Here is a 27,743-nt window from a genome sequence, read left to right as displayed (position 1 = left end):
AGGTAAAGTATTGAAGCTTGACAAAGGACACTAAAAATTCTACATCTTGGAACTCCAAAACAGACAATTGTACCCCACTTCCAAGCAATGTTTCATATTTATAGTTCTTCCCTCAAATATCTGTGTGCTAAGTATACCATTTTTTTTTTACATAGGGGAGAAAAGACTCGGAGGACACCCCTCATCTGAGGAGACCAGAGACCCCCCCACCTCTGGAAGAAGGGGAAATGCACCCAAGACAAACAGAGCAAGAGGAAGAAGACGTGGTGGAAATTGGCACCACAACAGGTGAGTGTCTGCGACCACAGGCTCAGGTAAGAGATGGATGCCGGTATATATATTATATATATATATATATATATATATATATATATATATATATATATATATATATAAATATAAATGTTTTTTTTTGTTTCTATCTTTTTAGGTGATCGTGATGTTGTGGATCCAGATCCTTTCACCTCGGAAAGTGCACAGATCCTGATTGGGGAGATCATGGGATGTAATAGGGACTTGGAAAACATCAAGAAAAACATCAATGATGTTCTTCAAAAAAAATAAGAACATCATTGATGTTTTGGGGAGAGTTTAAAACCCCTCCAAATCCCTTTGTTTTTTGGTGTGCTACAATTTTTTTTAATTTTTTGTCAAATTGGAGAAAAGCCAGATTTTGAAGATGCACACAGTGTGTCAACATGTGCTATCTGCCATCACGGGAGATCAATGGACGCGTTTTGGGGGTGCAACCCCTTCCTCAATAATAAAGTAGCGGTGAGGAAGGGCTTGCTCCCCCAAAACATGTTCCTTGATCCCCCATGATGGCAGCTAGCACATGTTGATATTCAGCTATTTGTGTGCATCTTCAAAATTTGGCTTTTCCTGGGGTGACTTCACCCCGTCTGAACACAATATCAAACACAGTTTCTAAATACTCATGTCTGATATTGCCTTCAAGTTCTACCAAATGTGAACTTTGTAAGTTCAAGATTTGTGTCTTTCTTGTTGGTTTTAAACATGCCTGTTTTATCTTAAATGGACATTTCTACTTTTTCTAATGTGACCCCAAAAATTGTTATACAACAAACATGTTGGTTTGTTTTAAAAACCTTTTTGTAAATGCACATGTGATTGTGCAGGTATTAAAAAGATTGTTAATCAAGAATGTGTGGATTATTGTCTCAACGCTACAACACTTTTGGGGTGCTCTAATTGCTGCTTTCTGTGACAATGTGTGTTATTTCCTAAGGGCAAATCCACTTTGCACTACAAGTGCAGTTTTAAGTGCACTTGTAGTGCAAAGTGTCTTTGCCTTTAGTAAATAACACCCAACAGTGCTTTGTAAGGTTACACAATCACGCCATTTTCAGGACTCACCACATTTCTGTCAGGGTCAGCTAAAACAAACACAAGCAGTAAATGTCACCGAAGATTTGCTTATTTTGTTTTTTTTATTTGAAAAGGGTTTTACACATTGTCTGGCATATTGATAGCCCCCCTACCCGCAAAGAATTCAAGGTATCTTAGCCGGACATCAAGGGCACTCAGGGGGGGCAAGCCAGGATGGTCACTTTCAAGCGCCGTCAGGGTTGGTTCATTTTGAATTCTGGCCTCAGGCCCAACTGAGCCAGCATAATTGGCAGAATGTTGCCATAAAAAGTTGTGTAGAACACAGCACGCCAGGATAATGTGATTCATTTTGTACTCCGCCATATGTATGGGTGTAAGAAATAGGCGGAACCGGTTGGCCATGATTCCAAACGTGTTCTCCACCACTCTTCTGGCTCTGGCCAGCCGGTAATTAAAAACCCTCTGGTCCGGGGTGAGGGTCCTCATCGGGAATGGCCGCATAAGATGGTCCCCCAGCGCAAAAGCTTCATCCGCAACGAAGACGAATGGGAGTCCTTCCACATTGTCTTCTGGAGGTGGCAAGTCCAAGCTGCCATTCTGGAGACGCCTGTAGAACTCCGTCTGGGCGATGTCTCCACCATCGGACATCCGGCCATTCTTCCCCACGTCCACATACAGAAATTCATAAGTAGCCGACACCACCGCCAACATCACAATACTATTGAACCCCTTATAATTATAATAGTACGACCCGAGTTGGGTGGTGGGATGATGTGGACGTGTTTCCCATCAATTGCCCCTCCGCAGTTAGGAAAGTCCCACTGCTGGGCAAAGTAAGAGGCCACAGTCTGCCATTCCTGTGGCGTGGAAGGAAACTGTGGAGGACAACAACAAAAAAATTAGTCTTTTTGCACATAAACATGGAAAGCAGATTAGACACAAACATTCTTGGCCAACATCAAGATAAAATTTATTTATGGGAATTTTTAAAGACCAAAGTATAAAGGTACACCTAGCATATTCCCCCTCCCCACCCTCTCATGGGCAATTTCTAACATTATAGGGGGGGGGAGCTCTTGGACAGGTAACCCTCTCCACTTCATTGAGAGATGAATGCCTAAATAATGTGTATTACTTGGAACAGCCCCTCCTTAGTTACACTATTGACAGCCCACTGGACAGGTAAAAGAAGTGTCATAATACAAAGATATAAATACACACTGTACACATTTTAGCACATTTGGACATTCTGCTATTACCCATCAAGATAATATTGGATACCAAAACTTTAAACAGTACCATTTGAATGTATACAGGCAGGCCCTTGCACTACATGCTTTGGGGAATTCATCCATACATCTGACCACAAAAGAGGTAGGTATAGTGTGTATGGGTTTGGCAAAGTCAGCAGATAGAGGATTGAGGATAGATAGAGAATTGGTATCAGCTGACTTAGCAGTTGGGGGGAGGGAGGGTTCCAAATGATTTGGGGACCCCTAAAAAAAGCCTGTGGCACTCTGCCTGAATTTAAAGAACAAATCACATTTCAAAACATTTTAGGGGTGTTTGGGGTAAAGCACTACTATGGAGCTGATAAAATACATTGTTAAGTGACTACATGAGGTGAATATAGGGGCAGGAGACCATGCTGGGGAGGTATGTGAAGGCAAATATGTATGAAGGAGCAAAAAAATAATTGCAAAAATATCAAGCATGCATGAGGACAAAGGGGACATTCACAGCATATTACAATCATGGTAATTAGGGAATGAGGAAAGAAATACAATATATTAGCAAACATTATATACAATAAAATGTGATATTAAAGGATAAAAATCTTACCTTAATATACTCCTTCTGCAGGACCTGGATGATGGCAGAACAGGTCTCTGGGATAATGATCCCCAGAGCCTGGGGGGAGATTCCTGTCGAGAACTTGAGGTCCTACAGGCTTCTCCCCGTCACCAAGTACCGCAGGGTGGCGACGAGCCTCTGCTCCGGAATGATGGCTTGCCTCATGCAGGTATCCTGTCTGCTGATATAGTGGGTCAGCAAAGCCAACAAACGGTGAAATACGGGGTCCGTCATCAGGAGAAAGTTCCTGAAATCATCAGGATTATTCTCACGGATCTCACTGAGCAAAGGCATGTGACAGAACTGGTCACGCTGAAGCAACCATTTCTTGGTCCATGAACTCCTCCCCACCCTGTTCATGGACTGGACTTATGTCAAGGTAAGGACCCCAACACAAAGCCCTCACACAGCACGAACTCTACGAGGAGTACGTATACGCAACATGGCTAGAAAACGGTCGGCTGCTCAGAACAAAGTAACAGAATGCACTGAAGAACAACAAGACCTGTGAAGAGCGACCTGAAAAACAGTAACGAACGAACAAGAACAGAATGACAAGAGTCACGCGTCACTTGCTGCACGCACTGAAGAGCAGATACAAACCCACAAGCACAAACTGAACAGCAGAAAACGATCTGAAAACCACAAGTCTGAAAAAGCATGAATCGTCTCTCACCAAACTTTTACTAACACGAGATTAGCAAAAGGAGCCCAAAGGGTGCCGCTCTTGGTTCTGAACTGGCCTTTTCTAGTCTCGTCATACGTGGTGTACGTCACCGCGTTCTTGGCAATCGGAAATTCCGACAGCTTTGTGCGACTGTGTGTACGCAAAACAAGTTTGAGCCAACATTCCTCGGAAAAAATCCATGGATTTTGTTGTCGGAATGTCCGATCAATGTCCGATCGTGTGTACGGGGCATTACTCTACTTCCTACTTGCATACCTCCCAACATGTTGAGATAGGAATGAGGGACACCTATTAGCAAACGTATGTAGGAATAGGACATGCCCCTGCCACACCCCCTTAAAGGAGAATTAACCAAAAAAGGTTAATTAAATCCCCAAGTGCTTTTTTTTTTTTACTACTACTATTCCTTTATATTGCCTTAAAAATTTGCAAATGCCGGCTATTTAGAAATTGGATGACTGGAAAACACTTTTTGAAAGATAAAAAGTGAATTTTATATACAACTATATAAATCAGACCAAAATGAGGGGGAAAGAGGGACAGAGGGATATAAGAATTGATGTCAATATGAGTAATTTTCAGGGTGCCGAGTGGGTGAGTTTGATGTCAGGCTATGAAACAGATTTTGAACAAGGGGACCGAGCCAAAACCCAGATCTCATCCTTTTTTCACAAACTGAATAGAACACTTGAGAAAAAAATCTGCATTGTTTTGGCACATCAAAACTTTGAACAGATATAAAAAAAAGAAAATCAACCCTCTAGGCTTACGGATCCAAATATTTCCTAATTTGGACCAAATCAGTATTGAATGCAAAAGTGAATGGGAGGCTAATTTTAATGCCTGCTCCCAAGAAATGATGGCTATTCTTACCAGGGAATACAATAAACAAATGATATCGTTGGATACGGAAATTGACAACATAGAAGCTTCCCTGAGACCCTTTATGCAACACGCCCTCTATTCGGAACTACAGACAAACCTTCGGAATGACCTGTCGACCTATAATAGGAGCGTCTTGCAGAAAAAGGAGTCAAAGTTCTGGAGGGACCATGCCACCTTCTCGGAAGGACGAGCATACAAATGGAATACTAATTCCCAAACAAGCTACCAAAAAAACAAACAGCATACACCACAGTAACAATCTAAATATATGAACGGCACATCGAAAGCCCAAAAAAGATTTTGATTCTAGCCAGAATCCAAAAGCACCCAAGGAACGTGGTAAATTTAAGAGGAGCCGTAATAACAAAGGCTCCCCAGAACAAGATAGAAAAAAGCGGACAATGGGGACCACCTCAGAGATTGGCTCTGAAGTCCATACCAATGAGGTGAGGCCCATAGGACCCAAATCTGATACATCAAACATAGCCACGAATGAAATAGATGCCTCACTCAATACTTTAGCAACTAAAACACATACAAGTTCATCGCTAGGATGTTCAAAATCCGGATCACAGAGCCCTTTAAACCAAGTACGGGGATCCTCTCCATCCCAAATGAACAGGGGAGTAGGGAACTTGGACGCTTATGTCACGCGGATTCAACAGAATCCCTCAGCGTGATTAATTTGTCATCCTATTCTCTATCCCCAGCGGAAATTGATGTATTATCACGTGGACTGACTTTTTGCCCACAGGAAAACTTCGATCTATTCAAAGTTATCACTGATCTACAATTATTTGCACGTCGGCTACTTTTGAAGAGCCTTCATGCAAAAACCGACACCAATATGTATATGACCGAGTGGGCCACCTTCAGCATGAAGGAATTCAAAGCCCTGCGCGATCTGACGCTCCTGTTCCAAGAAAATAATACCTTAGATCTTATAGATCAAATTGATTTGGAAACCCTGCTTGAAAGTGCCAATGAACCTACACAGAATTCTGTAACGAGTTTTAAAAAACCCTCTGGAAAATTCCCGTCACTTAGCTTGAACCCAAGTATAGAGATCTTTGTCAAACAAACACTTAGAGATATTTCTAAACTCCCACGTAAAAAAAACACGACCTCAAAATCTAACTGCTGAGGAATCGGCAGCTATTGATTCTCTGTGTAACAACGTTGAAATTACAATAAAACCATCCGATAAGGGAGGCAATGTGGTCCTGATGGACAATCAGGACTATGTACGTATGTGTCAACACATCTTAGACAATGGTGAATGGTATAAAACCATCTCAACCAAATCTATACAAATGTCCTATACTAAATTTTATGATCTACCGTATTTATCGGCGTATAACACGCACTTTTTTCCCCTTAAAATCAGGGGAAAATTGTGGGTGCGTGTTATACGTCGATCCCCGCTATTTTTGTGGTCTATCGGAGCGATCGCCGCAATCGCCGCCGACATTCACATAGCGTGTATTTTTAAATATGGCGCCGCGGAGTTCGGAGGGACTTGGCGGCGCTCGTTCAGCTGAACGAGCGCCGCCGAGAACAGAGTGACTGGGCGGAGCCGAGATACACATAGCCAAGGGTTCTCGGCTCTTCTCGGCGCCGCTCACAGTCCCGCCCAGTCCCGCCATTGGACCTCTGTTATGTCCATCATAGGGACTGGGCGTGACTGAACAGCGCTGAGAAGAGCCGAGAACCCTCGGCTATGTGTATCTCGGCTCCGTCCAGTCACTGTGTTCTCGGTGGCGCTCGTTCAGCTGAACGAGCGCCGCCGAGTCCCTCCGAACTCCGCGGCGCCATATTTAAAAATACACACTAAACTTGTGTATGTCGGCGGCACTGGAGACAAGGCTGCACTGACCACTGGGGACAAGGCTGCACTGACCACTGGGGACAAGGCTGCACTGACAATTCTGCACTGGGGCAAAGCTGCACTGACAAGACTGCACTGGACACTGGGGCAAGGCTGCACTAACAAGGCTGCAGATGAACACTGATGAGGCTGCATTGATGGGCATTTAAATGTAAGTTTTTTTTCCTTAAAATTCCCTCCTAAACTTGGGGTGCGTGTTATACGCCGGCGCATGTTATACGCAGATAAATACGGTAATTCAGTCCGCTCTTGACAAAGAAGTCATCACCAGAGACCAGTATGAATTTATCCGAACAAAACATCCACGTATGGCTACATTCTACAGCTTGCCTAAAATTCATAAGAGCCAAATAAAACCTCCCGGACGACCAATTGTCTCCGGTAATGGAGGAATATCAGAAAACTTGAGTAAAGTGATTGACTCTTTCCTACAACCATTTGTTACGTGCATGCCCTCGTTTTTAAAGGACACAATGCACCTACTCCAACTGATTCAGGAAGTATCACTCCCACCGAATTCATTTTTGGTGGCCATTGATGTCGAGGCCCTGTACAGCTCGATTCCCCATAACAAGGGGATTGCAGCTGTACGGGCACTCCTTTCAAGAAATCAGAAATATGATGAAGCATTGAACGAGTTCATTATTGATGGACTTAAAGAAATTATGATTCAGAATATATTCATCTTTGACAACTCCCACTACCTCCAGGTGCAGGGCGTGGCTATGGGCACATGCTGTGCCCCGGCCTACGCCAATCTGTACCTGGGGGAGTGGGAGAGGGCGCTCAAGGATGACGAGGGCCTTGCCATGTATATGAGCCACATACACATGTGGCGACGATACATTGATGATGTCCTCCTCGTCTGGGAGGGCCCTGAAGAAATGTTACTGAAGTTTTTTGATCACATCAAGCAAAATAAATATAATTTAAAGTTTACTATGACTTATGATCGTGATCAAATAACTTTCTTGGACGTACAGCTGAGACGTACTCCTGAGGGCCAAATCTCCAGTACCTTGTTCTGGAAAAGCACCGCAGGAAATACTATCCTCCATGCGGACAGCTTTCACCCTACAGCCTTAAAGAATTCTATTCCATATGGACAGTACCTGCGGTTACGCAGGAATTGTTCCGATGAGGTTCTCTTTAAGCAAGAAGCACAGAAACTAAAAAACTAGATTGCTAGCACGGGGCTACAGCCGCTCTTGCTTATGCAGGGCTTACAATCGAGCGGCCGTACAACCCCGATACGGATTGTTGTTTAAAGAGAAGGTCAAGGGTGACCCTGGTACGGATCCCACCAGGGTCATTCTACGCTTCTCTAAACACAATGAGGAGATCAGAAACATTATTCAAAAGCATTGGTCCATACTTTTGGATGATCCAAAAGTTAGCAGGTTCATCTCAGATACCCCTTCGATCACCTACAGACGGGCAACATCGCTAAAGGGATAAATTTGTTCAAAGTGAGTTCAAAAGCGCACAAAAAAGACGAAAACACTGTTCAGTCTTGGGTTCTTTTCCCTGTGGAAACTGCTCTTTTTGCCAATATATAAGACGTGAAAAAATCTTCAATCTTCCAAATGGGACAATTTTCAATCCGGCGCTGTTCACCAACTGTCAGACGCGTGGAGTTGTGTACCTCATGTCTTGTGAATGTGGAGCCCATTATGTCGGTAAGACAAAACAAGAATTCCACCGGCGAATATCCAAACATGTCTACCACATGCAAATTGGCAACCAGTACCTACCGCTTGGGCGACATGTGATGGAAATTCACAACTACAAAATGCCTAAAGTGTCATTCGCCGCACTCGATCGTATTCACGTACCAGAACGAGGCGGTGATTGGAACAAAATCTTGTTGCAGCATGAACAGAGGTGGATATTTAAATTAAATTCCACCTCTTTCCCAGGATTGAATGAGGCCATTTCGTTCGCTCCATTTTTAAAGGGCTTTGTTTCTGGAAAAACGCAATAACAATAATATTTTTTCTTAGATTGGCTATAGAACAGAATATAACCAAATAAAATGAAAACAATTAGCACTTCTGACCATGTCCTTTTCCCCTCCCCCCTCCCCTGTTCAATGCATTCTTATTTTGTTTTACTTATTTTTTATTTTTAACTTGATGTTGCAGAGCTACCAATGTATGTGATTGAATCCTCCTGTATTTACTGATGTTTTATATATACACATAATATATGTAATGCCTAGTGGACAATGGCACCACCTCCGAACTGTGAATAGCATATACATGTGGGGCATTGTGAGGTTTTGGGGATTGGTTCATATGGCACCATTAGTCCCCTCCTCCTCACAAGCTTGCCCCATTGTCATGTTTAAATTTATTATTTTGCTTTGTTTCCCCCTTTTAAACTGCTTCTCCCCTGACCAGTGGAGCTCTGGCGCTTTCTCCGCTGTCGCTTCCGGGTCGGGGGTGATCTGTGACATGGCTTCCCGGCAAGTGGGGGGGGTAGGAGCCGGCCTTTACAGGTGGCTCCTCCCCCTTGTTCCCCATTGGACGCTCGGGCGGGCACCGAGCGCCGTGTTGGGGATCTTCCCCCCCCTTGCCTACGGCATTCCGGAACACTCTCGGATGCTCCTCGTCACTGCGCACGCGCGGGGTGACGTCAGGGGCATCGCGAGATTTCGGCGAGTGTGACATTGCTATCGGAGCCATGGCTTTTCCCGAACGCCGGGGAGGCCACACTCGGCTGCTTGGATGGCGGCCATTCTGCCTGCCATGGGGCGATTAAGGGATTGCACACACCTGTGATGAACTGCAATGAAGTACACACACCCCCATTAAATGGTAGATATAAAAGTGGTATTCGCAATACACCCTCAGTCTTCCCCTGTTTGGTGGGCTAGAAGCACTCTTTGTTGTCACACAGTAAGTATACTTTCTAGCGATGTGTCTTTGCACCATTTTTTGCCCTATACAATTATGGCTCATGTGGTAACTAATCAATCCCACATTGATCCTTACTCATTTACTTCTAATGATATTGTCATTTTATTTTTATTTTTTCTTGTTTATTTTAGACTGGGTGACTCAGGATTGGATACTAATCCACTGAGTCTGATACAGCTTGCGACCAATAACAGTCTAGCTATATGGGGCAATATGGTGCAGTCACATGCGCTACCTAACACTCTTTGAGGTATTGTTTTGCATTCACAGTTATGTTTTTTCTTTTCTTTCCTTTCCCTTTCTTTCCTTTCCCTTTCTTTCCTTCAATTGGGTCTTCTTGGGTAAAACCCCCTCCCCCCTTTTTCGTTTTTCATCCACTTGGCTTTTCTCACACATTCTGGCCCTCAGGTTACCAACTTCTCATCCCACTGACATACACCGCATGGTTTGCTTCACCATTCACTCTTTATCTTTCCCCACTCCCTCTCACTCTTCCACTCTCCACTCCCCCCGCACTACCTCATTATCTTCACATATGGCACAGACTGAGTGTTTACTAATACCTGATATCTTCTTATGAATTATTTATACCATTTAGAATTTGTTATACAAATATGGCTTTGAATTCCTGGTTTGAGTTATACATATTATACGTATGATAAATATTGGAGACTCCAGTCTCCTAGTGGCCTTTTTGTCCACACAACAAACTGGACTATTTTGTTACATTTGTCATGGGCGTTTATTTAGTTCGTCTTTTAACTTTCATCGCAGGTGTGGTTTGTCTTTCGGCCGGTCGCCTGGCCTGGCGGGCGGTGCTTGAGAGTGTGACCTCTCGTAAGTTACGTTGCTGTTTTCACTGCCCTGGTCTGGGCTGCGGTGGTGATAGAGGTGCCTGGGATTCTCCATTGGGGAAGAGGGGAAGACAGTTTTTTAAGGGATCTCCATGTGGGAGGTTTTTCTCCTCTCCTGCTGGACATACATTATTGGGTAATTATACTGTATACTGTATTTGTGTATTGCATGAGTGAGTGTAATTGTTGTTTTAATGGAATCCATATATGTACATCAACTCTATCTGTGTATATTTTCCAGCAGACTGACCCTCTATAGAAGACCCTGAGTATATGGGTTGAAACGCATCAGGTTTAATGTTCATGATAATAAGCCTTGTTATGAATATATGTCTGCCAATGTATGTTTAGCCAATTTAGGTTTAAGGTACTTCCCACTGGAGCTCATTGTTTTAACTTTTATGATATACTATTTTTGTACACAATAAATTTGTTCTACTTTTCATACATTGACTTTACTCGTTACTGTGCTGCCAAAAAACCCCACCCTGGGGAAATTTTTTCTCTTTTGTTTCTAGTTTTCAAGGGGTGAGCAGCAATCTCTTTTCCTTCTCTCTAGTGTCCCCTCTTTTCTTCATTCTAGTAACAAACCCATCTACACAACCAAATTATTTTCAGACAAGTAGGCCCTAAAAAATGTGGGCAAATGCATATGGCTAAAACAATGGTGTTTTATAGGCCGAAAGAAAAATGTTTGATACGAACGAATAATGTGCCCATGAACATGAAAGTTGACATTTTAAACTGGATAACAGTTAAGAAAAGCACATGGAGCAGCACGAACGTAACAAACACAAAACAGACTAGGAACACAGCACAACTACTTACTTTTTTGAAGCACTCTCCGGATCTTTCTGTACTGCTCGTGCTCTCTTAATTTTAGGTCGACCACCTTCCTGAGCTGATCTTTCGATCGACGTACCCCGAAAATCCGGTGCAGACTTTTGACCACTTTCGCCATGATCTTGGCCTGTCGGACATTGGGGTTGGGGTAAGGTCCATACTTCCCGTCATAGTCGGCCCTCTTCAGTATGTCGACCATCTCCAACGTCTCCCCAAAGGACATATTTGATGCCTTAAATCGTCTCCTTCTGGATCGGGACGTTTCAGGCTCCGGGCTTTCCTCCTCCTCGTTGGTGTAATTATCAGACACCTGCTCTGACTCCGCCATGTGCTCTTCCCCACTGCACCGAACGAGAAGGGGCGGGAAATAGACTAGAAAGAACGTCAGGGGCGGGCGGAGTTTCACGCATGCGCAGTGTCTATAAAGCGTAACACGCGTGCGTAGTATGTACGATCTGTGAGCGGAGGAAGGAGTAACTGAGGCGCCGATCGTGATAACGAAGGTAAGATTTAACATTGTGCCTATACTGCTTCTAGATTGGGGCCTGTATTTGCACAAGTTTAGAAGACTTTAGGCTGACATTAGGGTTTGTCTTGTGTTGTGTCTTGCAGTGAAAATGGATATCTTGAAAGCTAAGGATTTTATGGCAATCTTCATTGATATGTTCAGGGAGCTGCCCTGTCCGTGGCAGATAAACCACCCTGAATATAAGAACCAAACAAAGAGGAAGGCAGCGCTGGATCAATTGCTGGAAATTGTGAAGCCGGTGATCCCCACGGCAGACATCACCTATTTGAAGATCCTAATTGGTGGCCTGAGGAGCACTTATCTAAGGGAGCACAAGAAGGTCCAGGATTCCCAGAGATCAGGAGCTGCAGATGACATTTATGCCCCCAGGCTGTGGTACTATGACAGACTGCATTTTCTGGAAGGTCAGACTGAACCCAGGCCAGCACTCTCCACTCTTCCTTCCACGCTTCCTTCCCCCCCAGCTGAGGCTTCTGACACCCAAGCTGGGCCTTCCAGGCAGCAACATGTGGAGGAGCCCAGCTTGAGCCAGGTATAGCATTCTTCTAAATATTTCTGGTTGTCCAATCAATGATGTTAAATAGATATTAGTTTGGAGTACTAATTTATGATTGTGATTGATGATGCAAAAACTACAACCATGTCCCTTTTTCATACACAGGGAAGTCTCAGCCAGGAGGTGGCCGGGCCAAGCAGGCTGCCTGATATCCAGGTCCCTACCCTACACCTTCAAAGACAAAGTGGCAGGAAGAGGAGTAACCTGGAGGAGGCTGCCATAGGCCTCTTTTGGAAGGCTACAGAGGCCCTGAGAAGCCCCCACAGTGTGGAGGAGGACTTTGCTGACCTAACTGCCTGCAAAATGCTGCAGATGGAAGAGGGCCAACGACTCCTGTGTGAGTCCTTAATTTTGGAAGCTCTCAATAAGGGGTTGAGGGGCCAAATAACATGTGCTACCCACATTTGTAACCTCACACATAGTCCTCCTCCAAGTCCTACTACTCCTCCTCCTCCAGGTCCTACTCCTCCTCCTGCCACATCTCCAACACCAGAGCCACAGCCGGGAAGGAAGCGTGGAAAGAAGACCAGAAAGTGATGACCCTGTGTCCAGTCTGGTCTGGCAAAAGATGCAGCCTCTTGTAGTACCACAGCCTGGGGACACAGATGTCATCTGCTGCTTTCATAATCTCTGGGACTTCTGGACCAGACTGCACTCCCTTAGATATGGACTCCTCAGGCCACCAATTTTGCATGAAAAGATTTGATGTCTGCCCTGGGGGTCCAAGGCTTCGCCAATTTCTGATGTTTCTCCAGCGTTGCCTCCCTCTTTGTTTGGTTCTGAGCCCTTAATAAAGGATTTTTTGTTTCAATTATACTCGCCTATGTGTGTTTTCCTTAAAAAAGGACAGTTTGTGAGGATTCAGGTACATTTCAAAAATACAATGTGAAATTAACAAGGGACACCAACACCAAGCAACCTTCTTGAGATTAAATACTACAAGATAATAATGGTGTTGTGGTAACTTGACACACAAAACACACAGAAAAATATTATGGAGTAAAACTAAAAATAAAATAAAACAAAGATCAGCCTTGAAAAAAATACACCCCCCCCCCAAAAAAAAAAAACAGCCTTTAAAAAAATAAATAAATAAAACAACAAAAAAGAAATTTTGTCAGATGTGACAAATCAAAATATATTGAGGGAATCACGATAAATAATAAAGAAAGAAGTTTTTGAGAAATCTGTGTGAATATGAGCAGCAAAACTACTTCATTCTTCTCACATTATAAAGAAGAAGAGACTGCGCTGTATTAAACCATTTTTTACATTGCAGCGTGACGAAAGTGCTGTATCCATTGCGAACGCTAATTTTACCAGACCGAGCTGTTCCGTCTCGGAATTTCTTCTAAGCATGAGTGGCACTTTGTGCGTCGGAACTGGCCACACACGGTCTGAATTGACGCGATCGGATTTTGTTGTCGGAAAATTTTATAGCCTGCTCTCAAACTTTGTGTGTCGGAAAATCCGATGGAAAATGTCCGATGGAGCCCACACACGGTCAGAATGTCCGACAACACGCTCCGATCGCACATTTTCCGTCAGAAAATCCAACCATGTGTACGGGGCATTAGAGTGTATGTAAACCATAACAACGACATTCTCATATTTGCTCCCATTCGGCCTGTTAAATATGTAGATGGGTGCAGTCTGATTCCTCCACTGTAGGTGGCGCCCGACTGGATCGGCATCACAGCCCGGAGAGCAAATGAAGGGAAACCCGGTTTCTCTGAAGCTTCCTGGAGGCGGCATTCTGGTTGGCTACGCTACATCCAGGTAACCCTTGGCAGCCATGTTTGGGTCAGCAGAGTTTGTATAAGTCCATGCCCCCAGGTTTTGGCGCACATTCTTGTGTGGGTAGAGTAGGGACAGGTCACTAGGTCACTCGTTTGTCAGGGACAGTATTAGTGACAGAGAAAAGTTTGAGATGAGAAGACTTTAGGGCTCGCAATCTCCTTAGACATTTTCCTATTTGGGCACGAGACGCCAGGCCGCATTCTACCCCTCCAGACAGATGCTGTCAGTTCAGCTGATTACCTGCACTGCTACACACCGTTGAAATTCATGAGTGTTCCTGATTCGGTCTTCACCCTCTGGGTTTGTTGTGAACTGTTTTGCCTTTACTACAATACACGTTCTACTAACTGCTCTTGGACTGTGTGTGTATCATTACCGCAACACCATGCTGCACCCACCCACAAATATATAATTGGAAGTATTTTTTAATCTGTTTGATAAGAGCAAAAATGACCTGTTGTTCCTTCCAGAAATTCAGTGCTGTCCTGTTCACTTTGTTTTGACATCTGGAGCAGTGTTATCATTGCCTGTCCAGTTTACTTTTAAGAACTACATGATACAATTCCCCCCTATGTTATTGAGAGTAGCGGTGTTTTGTAGTCCTAGCACGCTTTCTGCCCTAACATGACAATGCTCTGCCACCATACACTGAGTACAGTGAGTCACCTGGGACAAGTAGTATGCTAAATGCTAAAGATTTAAGGGAAAAGAGCCTGAAATAACACACATACAAAATGGGGCATGGTAATCTAATTAGAAAGTCCTCACGATGGTTCCCTTGAAGCTCCTTGATATAAATATAAATTCTCAAAATCTCCATAACATTCCCCCCTGAAGTTCATTCTTGAACTTACAGTCAGGTCCATAAATATTGGGACATCTACACAATTCTAATCTTTTTGGCTCCATACACTACCACAATGGATTTCAAATGAAATGAACAAGATGTGCTTTAGCTGCAAACTTTCAGCTTTAATTTGAGGGTATTTACATTCAAATCAGGTGAACGGTGTAGGAATTACAACAGTTTGTATATGTGCCTCCCACTTTTTAAGGGACCAAAAGTAATGGGACAATTGGCTTCTCAGCTGTTCCATGGCCAGGTGTGTGTTATTCCCTCATTATCCCATTTACAAGGAGCAGATAAAAGGTCCAGAGTTCATTTCAAGTGTGCTATTTGCATTAAGAATCTGTTGCTGTCAACTCTCAATATGAGATCCAAAGAACTGTCACCATCAGTGAAGCAAGCCATCATTAGGCTGAAGAAAACAAAACAAACCCATCAGAGAGATAGCAAAAACCATTAGGTGTGGCCAAATCAACTGTTTGGAACATCCTTAAAAAGAAAGATTGCACCGGGGAGCTCAGCAACACCAAAAGACCCAGAAGACCACATGGTGGATGACCGAAGAATTCTTTCCCTGGTGAAGAAAATTGCAAGTTAGACTTACCGGTAACTTGTTTTCCAATAGGCTTTCAGGACAGCACCCAAGAGATCATGGCTCCTCCTCCCACAGGAAACACCTCATCAATTAAGTCTTTAAATTGGAGCCCTCCACGTTGCCTCATCAGTTGTTTGTAGAGAACTCCAGCCCCAGCTGCAACACATAAGCGACAGTTATATCATAGTATTACAGCATTAGCATAAAAAAAGGGCGGGTTACTGCTGTCCTTAAAGCCTATTGGAAAACAAGTTACCGGTAAGTCTAACTTGCAATTTTCCAAAACGTCTTTCAGGACAGCACCCGAGAGGATAATCGAGACTTACTCCATTTAGGGTGGGACAACAGCCTGTAAGACTTTCCTTCCAAAAGCCTGGTCCCCAGCCGTCATGAGGTCTAACCTATAATGACGGGCAAAGGTTGTCAGACTTGTCCAAGTAGCTGCCTTACAGATTTGTTCGGGGGTGGCGCCAGCTTTTTCTGCCCAACTCACCGCCGAAGCTCTTGTAGAATGAGCCCGGACATTCACTGGACTCTCTTGACCTGTAAGGGAATAGGCTGAGATAGCCATTCTCAACCATCTGGCAATGGTTCCTCTAGAAGCTTGTCTTCCTTTTTTATTGCTGGAAAATAAAACAAACAGAGCATCTGAACATCTAAAGTCTTTAGTGTTTTCCAAGTAACTCAAGACTGCTCTTTTAACATCCAGGGTATGGAATTCTTCTTCCTTCTTACCCGATGGATTAGAACAAAAAGGTAGGAAGTATTATTTCCTGAGTTCGATTCTGGATCGAAACGACCTTCGGCAAAAAATTAGGATCCGTATTCAGAACAATTCGGTCTGAAAAAATGGAAGAGAAAGGCTCCCTGATTGATAAGGCTTGCAGCTCACTGACTCTTCGAGCTGTTGTAACAGCCACTAAAAAAGCTGTTTTCAAAGTAATTAATTTCAGGGAGGCTAAATTAATGGGTTCAAAAGGTTCCTTGGTCAGGGCCTGTAGAACAACCGATAAGTCCCATGCTGGACAGCTTTTGATTACCACTGGTCTAGACCGGGTAAGAGCTTTGAAGAATCTTATTACTAGGGGTTCTGATGAAATGGATTTTTCCAGGAATACCCCCAGCGCAGCAACTTGAACCTTGAGGGTGCTGACCACTAGGCCCTTGTCCGCCCCTTCTTGCAGGAACTCAAGAACAGAAGAAGTTTGTTTTGGTGATCTGTCAGATGCTGTGCACCAGGAGTTAAAGATTTTCCATACTTTGGAATATAATGCTCTTGTAACCTTCTTTCTACTGGATAGGAGGGTAGCTACCAACCTATCCGAGAAACCTTTTCTCTTCAAGAGCTGTTCCTCAGTAGCCAGGCCGTGAGCTTTAGTTTTGCTACTTCCTGGTGAAGCAGAGGACCTTGTAACAGAAGATCTTTTCTTAACGGAAGGTGCCAGTATGGTTTTAGTTGCATCTGAAGAAGGGATGAAAACCAAGGCCTTTTTGGCCAGAAGGGAGTGATGAGGATCACGGTTGTATCCTCCTTCCTGATTTTTGCTATGACCCGAGGGATAAGCTGAAATGGGGGGAATGCGTAACAGAGGTGAAATTTCCAATCGTGCGCCAGAGCATCCACTCCCAGTGATGCCTCGTTCCTGTTCAGGGAGAAGAAGCGAGACATTTGCGAGTTTTCCTGGGTGGCAAAGAGATCCACTCTTGGGCGCCCCCATTTCTGCACTATTAAATGGAAGATTTCTGGATTCAATTGCCACTCCGCTTCCAATATCTGGTTCCTGCTTAGGAAGTCCGCTACTCTGTTTAGGGTCCCTTTTAAATGGACCGCGGATAAGGATACAGTATGGAGCTCTGCCCAACTCAGAATGCCTTTTGCCAGGCTTTGCAGAATTTTGCTTCTGGTTCCCCCCTGTCTGTTTATGTAAGCCACCGCCGTGGCGTTGTCTGACAGGATCTGAGTATGCTGCCCCTGGACTTCTTTCACAAAGTTCAGTAAGGCCATCTCTATAGCTTTTAGTTCCCTCCAATTTGAGGACCTCAGTGGATCTTTTGTGGCCCACGAGCCCTGGGCCCACCGGCCGCTCATATGAGCCCCCCAACCCCAGGAACTGGCATCGGTTGTCAACCTCACCTGGGTTGGGAAGGACCATAACAGACCCTCTGAATACCTTGTCTGGTTCTTCCACCACCAAAGACTTCTTTTTACTGAAGTAGGGATCTTCACTAATGAATCTAGTGAATCCTGCTGGTGATTCCAGGTTTTTAACAGGAAACTTTGCAGAGGTCTGAAGTGGAGCTTTGCCCACTGGATGGCCGGTATGGAAGAGGTCAGGGTTCCCAATGCTGACATGACCTTCCTGATGGACAGAAATTGATTGGACTGTAGCAGTGACACCACTTGTACCAACTTTTTCTGTTTTTCCTCTGGAAGAAAAATTTTTTGTTCCAAAGAGTTGATACGGAAACCCAGGATTAACACTTCCTGTGAGGGAATCAGATTTGATTTTTGAAGGTTTAAAATCCACCCTATGGATTCTAGGTGAACACGGCTCTGAGCAAGTTTTCTTGAAGACCTTCTCTGGTCTGGGCAAAAAACAGCAGGTCGTCCAGATAAGGAATAACTGAGATCCCCTCTAGACGCAGAGGCGCCAGAGCTTCGGCCATTATTTTCGTGAAGACCCTTGGGGATGATGACAGACCAAACGGGAGTGCTCTGAATTGTAGATGTACCACCTTCTTCCCTTCTTTCAGTGCTAACCTCAGAAATTTCTGTGACCTGGCGGCAATAGGAATGTGGAGGTAGGCATCTTGTAAATCTATTGATGCCATATAGCACCCTTGATACAGGAGGTTTCTTACTGAAAATATTGAATCCATCCGAAACCTTCTGTACTCTACTTATTTGTTCAGCATTTTGAGATTCAGGATAAGACGGAACTTTCCTGAAGGTTTCTGAACCAGAAAAACATGTGAGTAGAACCCCTGGAAGAACTCCCCTGCTGGGACCGGAACAATGACTTTCTGATTTTTCAGTTCCTGAATTAGGGACTTCATGGCGAAAGCCTTGACTGCATCCCTTGGGACGTTTGTCACCAGGAATCTTTTTGGAGGTTCTTCCGTGAATTCTATCACATACCCCTGGGAGAGCATATTTACCACGAACTGATTTGAAGAAATGGCTCTCCACTGAGGAAGAAACTCCCGGAGTCTTCACCCGACCTTGAAGGAGTCATTGTGGTTTTGCGGAGGCCACAGGAGGATTGAAGAGGACTCCACACCTACCTTTGGGCTTCTGAGAAGACCATGACTTCCTCTTGCCCTGCGTTTTTCCTTCCTGCTGACCTTTTTGGGGCCGAAAGAAACGCTTACAGGTTTGCACCTGCTTTTTCTTAACCGGAAACGACTTTTTCTTATCTGCCGTACGGTCAAGAATGGACTCTAGCTCTGGATCGAATAGCCGATCACCTGCAAACGTAATACCACACAGTCTATTTTTAGATGCAGCATCCCCTGGCCACGTCTTCAGCCATAAGGCCCTTCTGGCAGAATTAGTTAAAGCTGCTGACCTTGCTGACATGCGGATAGATTCCGCAGACGCATCCGCAATATATGATATTGCTGCAGACAAGGTTGAAAAAGAGTCTAGAATCTCCTGTTTTGAGGAATCTGCTATGACATGGGCTTTCAACTGGTTAACCCAGTGATCTAAGTTCCTTGCAACACAGGTTGTTGCCATTGCTGGTTTCAGATTGTGCATCACTGATTGCCAGGTTCTTTTAAGAAGCAGGTCCATCCTTTTGTCCATAGGCTCCTTCAGAGTGCCCATATCCTCAAAGGCGAGGTCCGTAGACTTATGCCCCGTACACACGGTCGGATTTTCCGATGGACAATGTCCGATCGGAGCGTGTTGTCGGAAATTCCGACCGTGTGTGGGCTCCATCGGACATTTTCCATCGGATTTTCCGACACACAAAGTTGGACAGCAGGAGATAAAATTTTCCGACAACAAAATCCGATCGCGTCAATTCCGACCGTGTGTGGCCTGTTCCGACGCACAAAGTGCCACGCATGCTCAGAAGAAATTCCGACACGGGACAGCTCGTTCTGGTAAACTTAGCGTTCGTAATGGATACAGCACTTTCGTCACGCTGCAATGTTAAAAATGGTTTAATACAGCGCACTCTTCTTCTTTATAATGTGACAAGAATTAAGTCGTTTTGCTGCTCATATTCACACACACTTCTCACAAACTTATTTCGTTACTATTTCTCGGGATTCCCTCAATATATTTTGATTTCTCACATCTGACAACATATTTTTTATTTTTTTTTTTGGTGATTTGGATTTGTACTTCCGAAAATGTTTGTGTGTTTTTTGTGACAAGTTCCCACAACACCACTAATATGTTGTTCTATTTAATCTGTAGGAGATTGTTTGGTGTTGTTGTCCCTTGTTAATTTCACATTTTATGTTAGAAATGTACCTGAATCGTCACCAACAAACTGTCCTTTTTGGATGAAAACACACACAGGAGAGTAGAATTTACCTAACTAAATTTTATTAAGGGGTCACAACTATAAACAAAGAGGGAGGCAACGCTGGAGAAACTGCAGAAGTGGGTGAAGCCTTGGACCCCCAGGGCAGACATCAATTATTTAAAAGCAAAATTGGTGGCCTGAGGAGTCCTTATCTAAGGGAGGGCAGTCTGGTCCAGAAGTCCCAGAGATCCGGAAAGCAGCAGATGACATCTGTGTCCCCAGGCTGTGGTCATACGAGAGACTGCATCTTTTGTCAGACCAGACTGAACGCAGGGCCATCACTCTTTGGTCTTCTTTCCACGCTTCCTTCCAGCCTTTGGCTGTGGTGGTGGAGTTGTGGCAGCAGGAGGAGGAGGAGGATCGTCCCTCTCAATGACATCCGTCTTGTGTGTCAGTTCCCCACTCTCCCCCTTACGTAGGACTTTATAAATCAGGTCCTCAGAGATCTTGCGTTGGCCCTCCTGCATGCCCTGCAATTTGGTGGCAGCCATGCAGGCAAAGGCCTCTTCAGGACTGGGGAAGGCTCTGAGGGATGCAGAAGCCTCCTGGATCAGCCTGTATGCTGAATCCTGCACAGGACTGGGAGTGGCCTTCCTGGCCCTTTTGTATGGCAGGCGGAGGGGAGGAACCTGAGACTCAGTCAGGCTGCAACTTGTCCCAGGCTTCTCTTGGCTGACACTTAGCCCCGCCTCCTCCTGGCTGCCACTAACCCCCGCCTCCTCCTGACTGCCACTAATCCCCGCCTCCTCCTAAGTGAGGTCTTCCTGTGTATGAAAAAGGGACATAGTTTTAGTATTTTTTACATCAATCACACACAATTTTCACCTCCTGACTGCTGCAAATTGAATGTTAACAAATATAACAGACTATCCTTCTGAGCCCAGCAGTTTTCATTCTTGTCCCAATTTTGGGTGCCCACTACTGTCTATTGATATGTAAAACACTTTTTTTAATCAGCAATTAGTGATCAATAACAACATCTAGTAAACATCATTTATTTATTGCCCAGAAATCTGTAGAAGAATGCTATACCTGGCTCCAGCTGGGCTCCTCCACTTCTTCCTGGCTGGAAGGCCCAGGTTGGACATCGGAAGCCTCGGCTGGTATGGAAGGAAGCGTGGAAGGAAGAGTGGAGAGGGATTCCCTGACTTCAGTGTGGTCTGACAGAAATCGCAGTCTCTCATAGTACCACAGCCTGGGGACATAAATGTCATCTGCTGCAGCTCCGGACCTCTGGGAATCTGTGACCTTCTTGCGCTCCCTGAGATAAGTGCTCCTAAGGCCACCAATTTTGGCTTTTAAATAAGGGATGGTTGCTGTGGGGACCACCGGCTTCACCAACTCCAGCAGTTTCTCCAGCGCTGCCTGCCTCTTCTGTTTGTGGTTATAGTGGGGGTGTCTGACTTGCCACAGACAGGGCAGCTCCCTGTATTTGTCTATGAACAGGGGCAGGAAATTGTGGTCGTTGAACCCATCCATTTTCTCTGCAAGACACAACACAAGACAAACCCTAATGTCAGGCCAAACTCCCCTAATCTTGTTACAATATAGGCTTCAATTTCGAAGCAGTATAGGCCCAAGTTTAGATCCTACCTTCGTTAGCACGATCGGCGTCTCCGATGCTCCTTCCTCCGCTCACAGATCGTACGTAAGACGCGCGCGTTACGATTTATACACACTGCGCATGCGTATAACTCCGCCCGCCCCTGACGTTCTTTCTATTCTATTCCCCGCCCCTTTTCGTTTGGCGCAGTGGAGGAAGAGCACATGGCGGATAGACAGCAGGATCGTGCTAATTACAGCAACGAGGAGGAGGAGGAGGAGGAGGAGGAGGAAAGGCCGGAGCCTGAAACGTCCCAATCCAGAAGGAGATTAAAGGACTCAAATATGTCCTTTGGGGAGATGTTGGAGATGGTGGACATCCTGAAGAAGGCCGACTATGATGGAAAGTATGGGCCTTACCCCAACCCCAATGTCCGAAAGGCCAAGATCATGGCGAAAGTGGTCAGGAGTCTGCACCGGAAATTTGGGGTACGACGATCGAAAGATCAGCTCAGGAAGCGGTGGTCGGACCTGAAATTACGAGAACATGAGCAGTACAGAAAGATCCGGAGAGTGCTGCAAAAAAGTAAGTATTTGTGCTGTGTTCCTATTGTTCTTGTGTTTATTACGTTCATGCTGCTCCATGTGCTTTTAGGAACTGTTGTACAGTTTAAAATGGCAACTTTCATGTTCATGGGCACATTATTCGTTCGGATCACACATTTTTATTTCGGACTATAAAATACCATTGTTTAGCCCATATGCATTTGGCTACCATTTTGACGCCCTATACTTGGCTTCAAAGAATTGGGTTGTGTAGATGGCTTTGTTACTAGAATGAAATGCCAACTAGATTGTGTGTAAGGAGAGGACACTCAGCAGCTGTTTTCACATCTGGACACTGGAGCACTAGTGTGGGATACAAGAACACCCTTTTTATTATGGGGGCCACACAGGTGCTCCAGTGTATACTATAGGGGGGGTCTCCATCTGTGAAGCTTGTACTAAACAGGTAAAGTATTGCAGCTTGACAAAGGACACTAAAAAAGCTACATCTTGGAACTCTGCTAAAATAGACAATTGTACCCCACTTCCAAGCAAGCACTTCATCTTTATAGTTCTGCCATCAAATATCTGTGTGCTAATTATACCATTTTTGTTTTACATAGGGGAGAAAAGACTCGGAGGACACCCCTCATCTGAGGAGACCAGAGCCCCCCCCCCTCTGGAAGAAGGGGAAATCCCACCAACACAAGAAGAGCAGGAGGATGAAGACGTGGTGGAACTAGTCACCACAACAGGTGAGTGTCTGCAACCACAGGCTCAGATAAGAGATGGATGGCGGCATTTTTTGGGAAACCTAATTTATTTTGGGGTTCGTCTCTTTTTAGGTGATCGTGAGGTTGTGGATGAAGATCCTTTCACATCCGAAAGTGCCCAGATCGTGATCAGGGAGATCATGGGGTGTAATTTACAATTGGAAAACATCAAGCAAAACATCAATGATGTTATTCCAAAATATAAAAACATCATTGATGTTTTGGGGCGAGTTTAAAACCCCTCCAAATCACTTTCTTCTTTTGTGTGCTACAATGTGCGAAATGTTTTTGTGATTTTTCCCAAAGCCAAATTTGGAGGATGCACACAGTGTGCCAACATGTGCTATCTGCCATCACGGGAGATCAATGGATGCGTTTTGGGGGTGCAACCCCTTCCTCAATAATAAAGTAGCGGTGAGGAAGGGCTTTCTCCCCCAAAACACGTCCTTTCATCCCCCGTGATGGCAGATATCACATGTTGACATTGGGAAATTTGTGTGCATCTTCCAAATTTGGCTTTTCCTGGGGTGATTTCCCCCCATCTGAACGCAATATCAAACACAGTTCCTAAATACTCATGTCTGATATTGCCTTCCAGTTCTACCAAATGTGAACTTTGTAAGATCAAGATTTGTGTCTTTCTTGTTGGTTTTACACAGGCCTGTTTTCTATAAAATGCACATTTTGATTTTGGATAATGACACCACAAACATGTTGGTTTGTCAGAAAAACCTTTGGTAAATGCACATGTGATTGTGCAGGTATTAAAAAGATTGTTCATCAAGAATGTGTGGATTATTGTCTCAACGCTACAACACTTTTGGGGTGATGTAATTGTTTTATGAGAAAATGGGGGTTATTTCCTAAGGGCAAATCCACTTTGCACTACAAGTGTAGTTTCAATGCAGTTGCAAGAGCACTTGTAGTGAAAAGTGTCTTTGCATTTAGTAAATAACAGCCAACAGTGCTTTGTAAGGTTACACAATCACGACATTTTCTGCACTCCACACATTTCTGTCAGGGTCAGCTAAAACAAACACAAGCAGTAAATGTCCACAAAGAAGAGCCTGGGGGGAGATGCCTGTCGAGAACTTGAGGTCCTGCAGGCTTCTCCCTGTGGCCAAATACCGCAAGGTAGCGACCAACCTCTGCTCCGGAGTGATGTCTTGCCTCATGCAGGTATCCTGCCTGCTGATATAGGGGGTCAGCAAAGCCAACAAACGGTGAAACACGGGGTCCGTCATCCTGAGAAAGTTCCTGAAATCATCAGGATTTTTCTCACGGATCTCACGGAGCAAAGGCATATGACAGAACTGGTCACGCTGAAGCAACCAATTCTTGGTCCATGAACTCCTCCCCACCCTGTTCATGGACTGGACTTGTGTCAAGGTCAGGACCCCAACACCAAGCCCCCGCACAGCACGAACTCGACGAGGAGTACACATACGAAACATGGCTAGAAAACGGTCGGCTGCTCAGAACGAAGTAACAGAACGCACTGAAGAACAGCAAGGCCTGTGAAGAGCGACCTGAAAACCAGTAACGAACAAGAATACAATGACTCCTTAAAGTCACGCGAAACTTGCTGCACGCACTGAAGAGCAGATACAAACCCACAAGCACAAACTGAACGGCAGAAAACGATCTGAAAGCCACGAGTCTGTAAAAGCACGAATCGTCTCTCACCAAACTTTTACTAACACGAGATTAGCAAAAGGAGCCCAAAGGGTGCCGCGCTTGGTTCTGAACCGGCCTTTTCTAGTCTCGTCGTACGTGGTGTACGTGACCGCGTGGTTGCCGATCGGAAATTCCGACAACTTTGTGCGACCGTGTGTAGGCAAAACAAGTTTGAGCCAACATCCGTCTGAAAAAATCCTAGGATTTTGTTGTCGGAATGTCCGATCAATGTCCGACCGTGTGTACGGGGCATTAGAGACCTGAGAAAAGGCAGAGTCCAATTTTGGAACCTTATTCCATATAGAATCTGGATTTTCCTCAAATGGAAATCTTTTCTTGTGAGCCCGGGAAAAGAAAGGCTTTTTCTCAGGTTCCAGCCACTCTTTTTTAATAATATCAGTGATAACTGAATGGACTGGAAAAGAACGGCCTTTTGAATCTCCTAAACCAGCATACATGCGGTCATGCAGGGAGAGTTCCTTCTTTTCCTCTTCTATCCCCAAAGTGGCATGGATTACCTTCAGGAGTCCTCCCACCTCTTCTAGTGACAATTTGTATTTAGAAGCAGCATCTGATTCATTTTCCTCCTCCTCAGAATCTGTATCATCTGGAGCGAGGGAAACGGACCCTTGGGAAGCGTCCTGGGATATCGAACCCCCAAAAATTATTTGAGAGCCGCCCTGAGGTTCTGAAGATGGCTGCGGAACCAAAGAATCCCTAGAGGGACCTGGTTCCTCTCTTAGGTTAGACCTAAAAGCCTGAAAGGTGGCCCGGAGCTCATCCTTTATTGTTGAAACCAAGTCGCCACATACGGATGGAGTCTCCTCTCTGACCAAATTTGTAATGCACTCTGCACAAAGCGTTTTGGTCCAAGCATCGCTTAATTTCTCTTTGCAGACAGGGCACCTTTTCTTGACTGGTTGGGCAGAACCTTTGGCCTGGACAAACAGAAAAGAGACATGGAACCACGCTTAAAAGGCTGCAATACAGGGCAAAAAAGACACCCAGGTGCACTAAGGAAGATAACATCTCACTTTCCATGTGCCCAGCAAGCCACCACCACCTAATCCTCTGTTGTAGGGCAGATATACTAAATCTAGCCACTGCAACATACATTCCCATGGAGGGGGGGGGGGGGGAAGGGTGAGTAACCCCCCCCACAGGAGAAAACGGCCCCGGGTAATAGAGGACACAGTCCCTTACCTTAGCCTTGCTGGCGCCTTGGCTTGACCCCTTATCCGCTGCATCACTATCCATAGCTGTCTGTGGTGCGTGGTGAAACGACCGGTTCCAGATTCGAAAACGCCGCTGTGCTGACCTGGAACCGGAAATAAGGCACCAGGTGACCCTGCCCTCTCCCACTGCGCTTTGCGACCAGAAATGACGCGCGCGCCGACCCGGAAGTGCTGCCTCCTCCCATTACAGGACGTGGATGAAGCGCTCTTCTGCCACCAGAAACATGGCGGCCGCCACCGCTCGTTCCTCCAATGCAGCCTGCAGGGAACAGAGGACGGCCGCCCGTCTGGCCAAAAAATTTGGAGTCAGCACCCCCAGACGTACAGGCTCTCCCCGAGCACAGAAGAGGGAGAGGGAGCCCACGGGACCATCCATCTGAGGAGGCAAGTGGGAGGCTCACTCTCCTAGCCAATAAAAAGACCTAACAGGTGAGAACCTGTGTCTCCCAGGATAAACCTGAGAGATCATGGCTCCCACCAGAGGTGTTCCTCCAGCTGGAGGAAACACAAAAAACTGACAAGGCAACGTGGAGGGCTCCAATTTAAAGACTTAATTGATGAGGTGTTTCCTGTGGGAGGAGGAGCCATGATCTCTCGGGTGCTGTCCTGAAAGACGTTTTGGAAAACACCTTTCACAACAGTTGGCCAAATCAAGAACACTCTCCAGGAGGTAGGCGTATGTGTGTCAAAGTCAACAATCAATAGAAGACTTCACCAGAGTTAATACAGAGGGTTCACCACAAGATGTAAACCATTGGTGAGCCTCAAAAACAGGAAGGCCAGATTAGACCAAGATCAACTTGTACCAGAGTGATGGGAAGAGAAGAGTATGGAGAAGGAAAGGAACTGCTCATGATCCAAAGCATACCACCTCATCAATGAAGCATGGTGGTGGTAGTGTCATGGCGTGGGCCTGTATGGCTGCCAATGGAACTGGTTCTCTTGTATTTTTTGATGATGTGACTGCTGACAAATGCAGCAGGATGAATTTTGAAGTGTTTCGGGCAATATTATCTACTCATATTCAGCAAAATGCTTCAGAACTCATTGGGCGGCGCTTTACAGTGCAGATGGACAAAAACCCGAAGCATACTGCGAAAGCAACCAAAGAGTTTTTTAAGGGAAATAAGTGGAATGTTAGGCAATGGCCAAGTCAATCACCTGACCTGAATCCGATTGAGCATGCATTTCACTTGCTGAAAACAAAACTGAAGGGAAAATGCCCCAAGAGCAAGCAGGAACTGAAAACAGTTGCAGTAGAGGCCTGGCAGAGCATCACCAGGGATGAAACCCAGCGTCTGGTGATGTCTATGCATTCCAGACTTCAGGCTGTAATTGATTGCAAAGGATTTGCAACCAAGTATTAAAAAGTGAAAGTTTGATGGATGATTGTTAATCTGTCCTATTACTTTTGGTCCCTTAAAAAGTGGGAGGCACATATACAAACTGTTGTAATTCCTACACCATGCACCCGATTTGGATGTAAATACCCTCAAATTAAAGCTGAAAGTCTGCAGTTAAAGCACATCTTGTTCGTTTCATTTCAAATCCATTGTGGTGGTGTATAGAGCCAAAAAGATTAAAATTGTGTTGATGTCCCAATATTTATGGACCTGACTGTATGTCCTCCTTCAATGATTCTGTACCCACCCACAACAGCCCAGAAGCGCCGACCCTTCCCCACCACCACCACGACCTCCTCTTCCTTTCTTGAACACGCTGGAGCTCCTCAAGGTAGGCTTGAGACAGCAAAGAAATCCTGGTGCCTTTGAGACTTCACATCCAAACCATGAGTGTCTGTACTGCAATGTTTCATCGC

The 27,743-nt window shown here is 45.0% G+C and overlaps 1 long non-coding RNA gene across 1 annotated transcript in view; it reads left to right on the top strand.

Moving 5' to 3' along the window:
* Positions 1 to 23,366, top strand: part of LOC141110043 (uncharacterized) — a 144,248-nt gene extending 120,882 nt beyond the window's left edge. The window contains exons 2-3 of the long non-coding RNA XR_012236219.1: positions 22,863 to 22,994; positions 23,085 to 23,366. This is a non-coding gene — a long non-coding RNA (uncharacterized lncRNA). The remainder of the gene's footprint in view (positions 1 to 22,862; positions 22,995 to 23,084) is intronic.
* Positions 23,367 to 27,743: the final 4,377 nt, after the last annotated feature.

This window comes from Aquarana catesbeiana, linkage group LG10, assembly GCF_042186555.1.
Source record: "Aquarana catesbeiana isolate 2022-GZ linkage group LG10, ASM4218655v1, whole genome shotgun sequence".
Lineage (NCBI taxonomy): Eukaryota > Metazoa > Chordata > Amphibia > Anura > Ranidae > Aquarana > Aquarana catesbeiana.
Note: the sequence above shows the minus strand (reverse complement) of the source record. Positions and strands in the feature narration are given on the sequence as shown.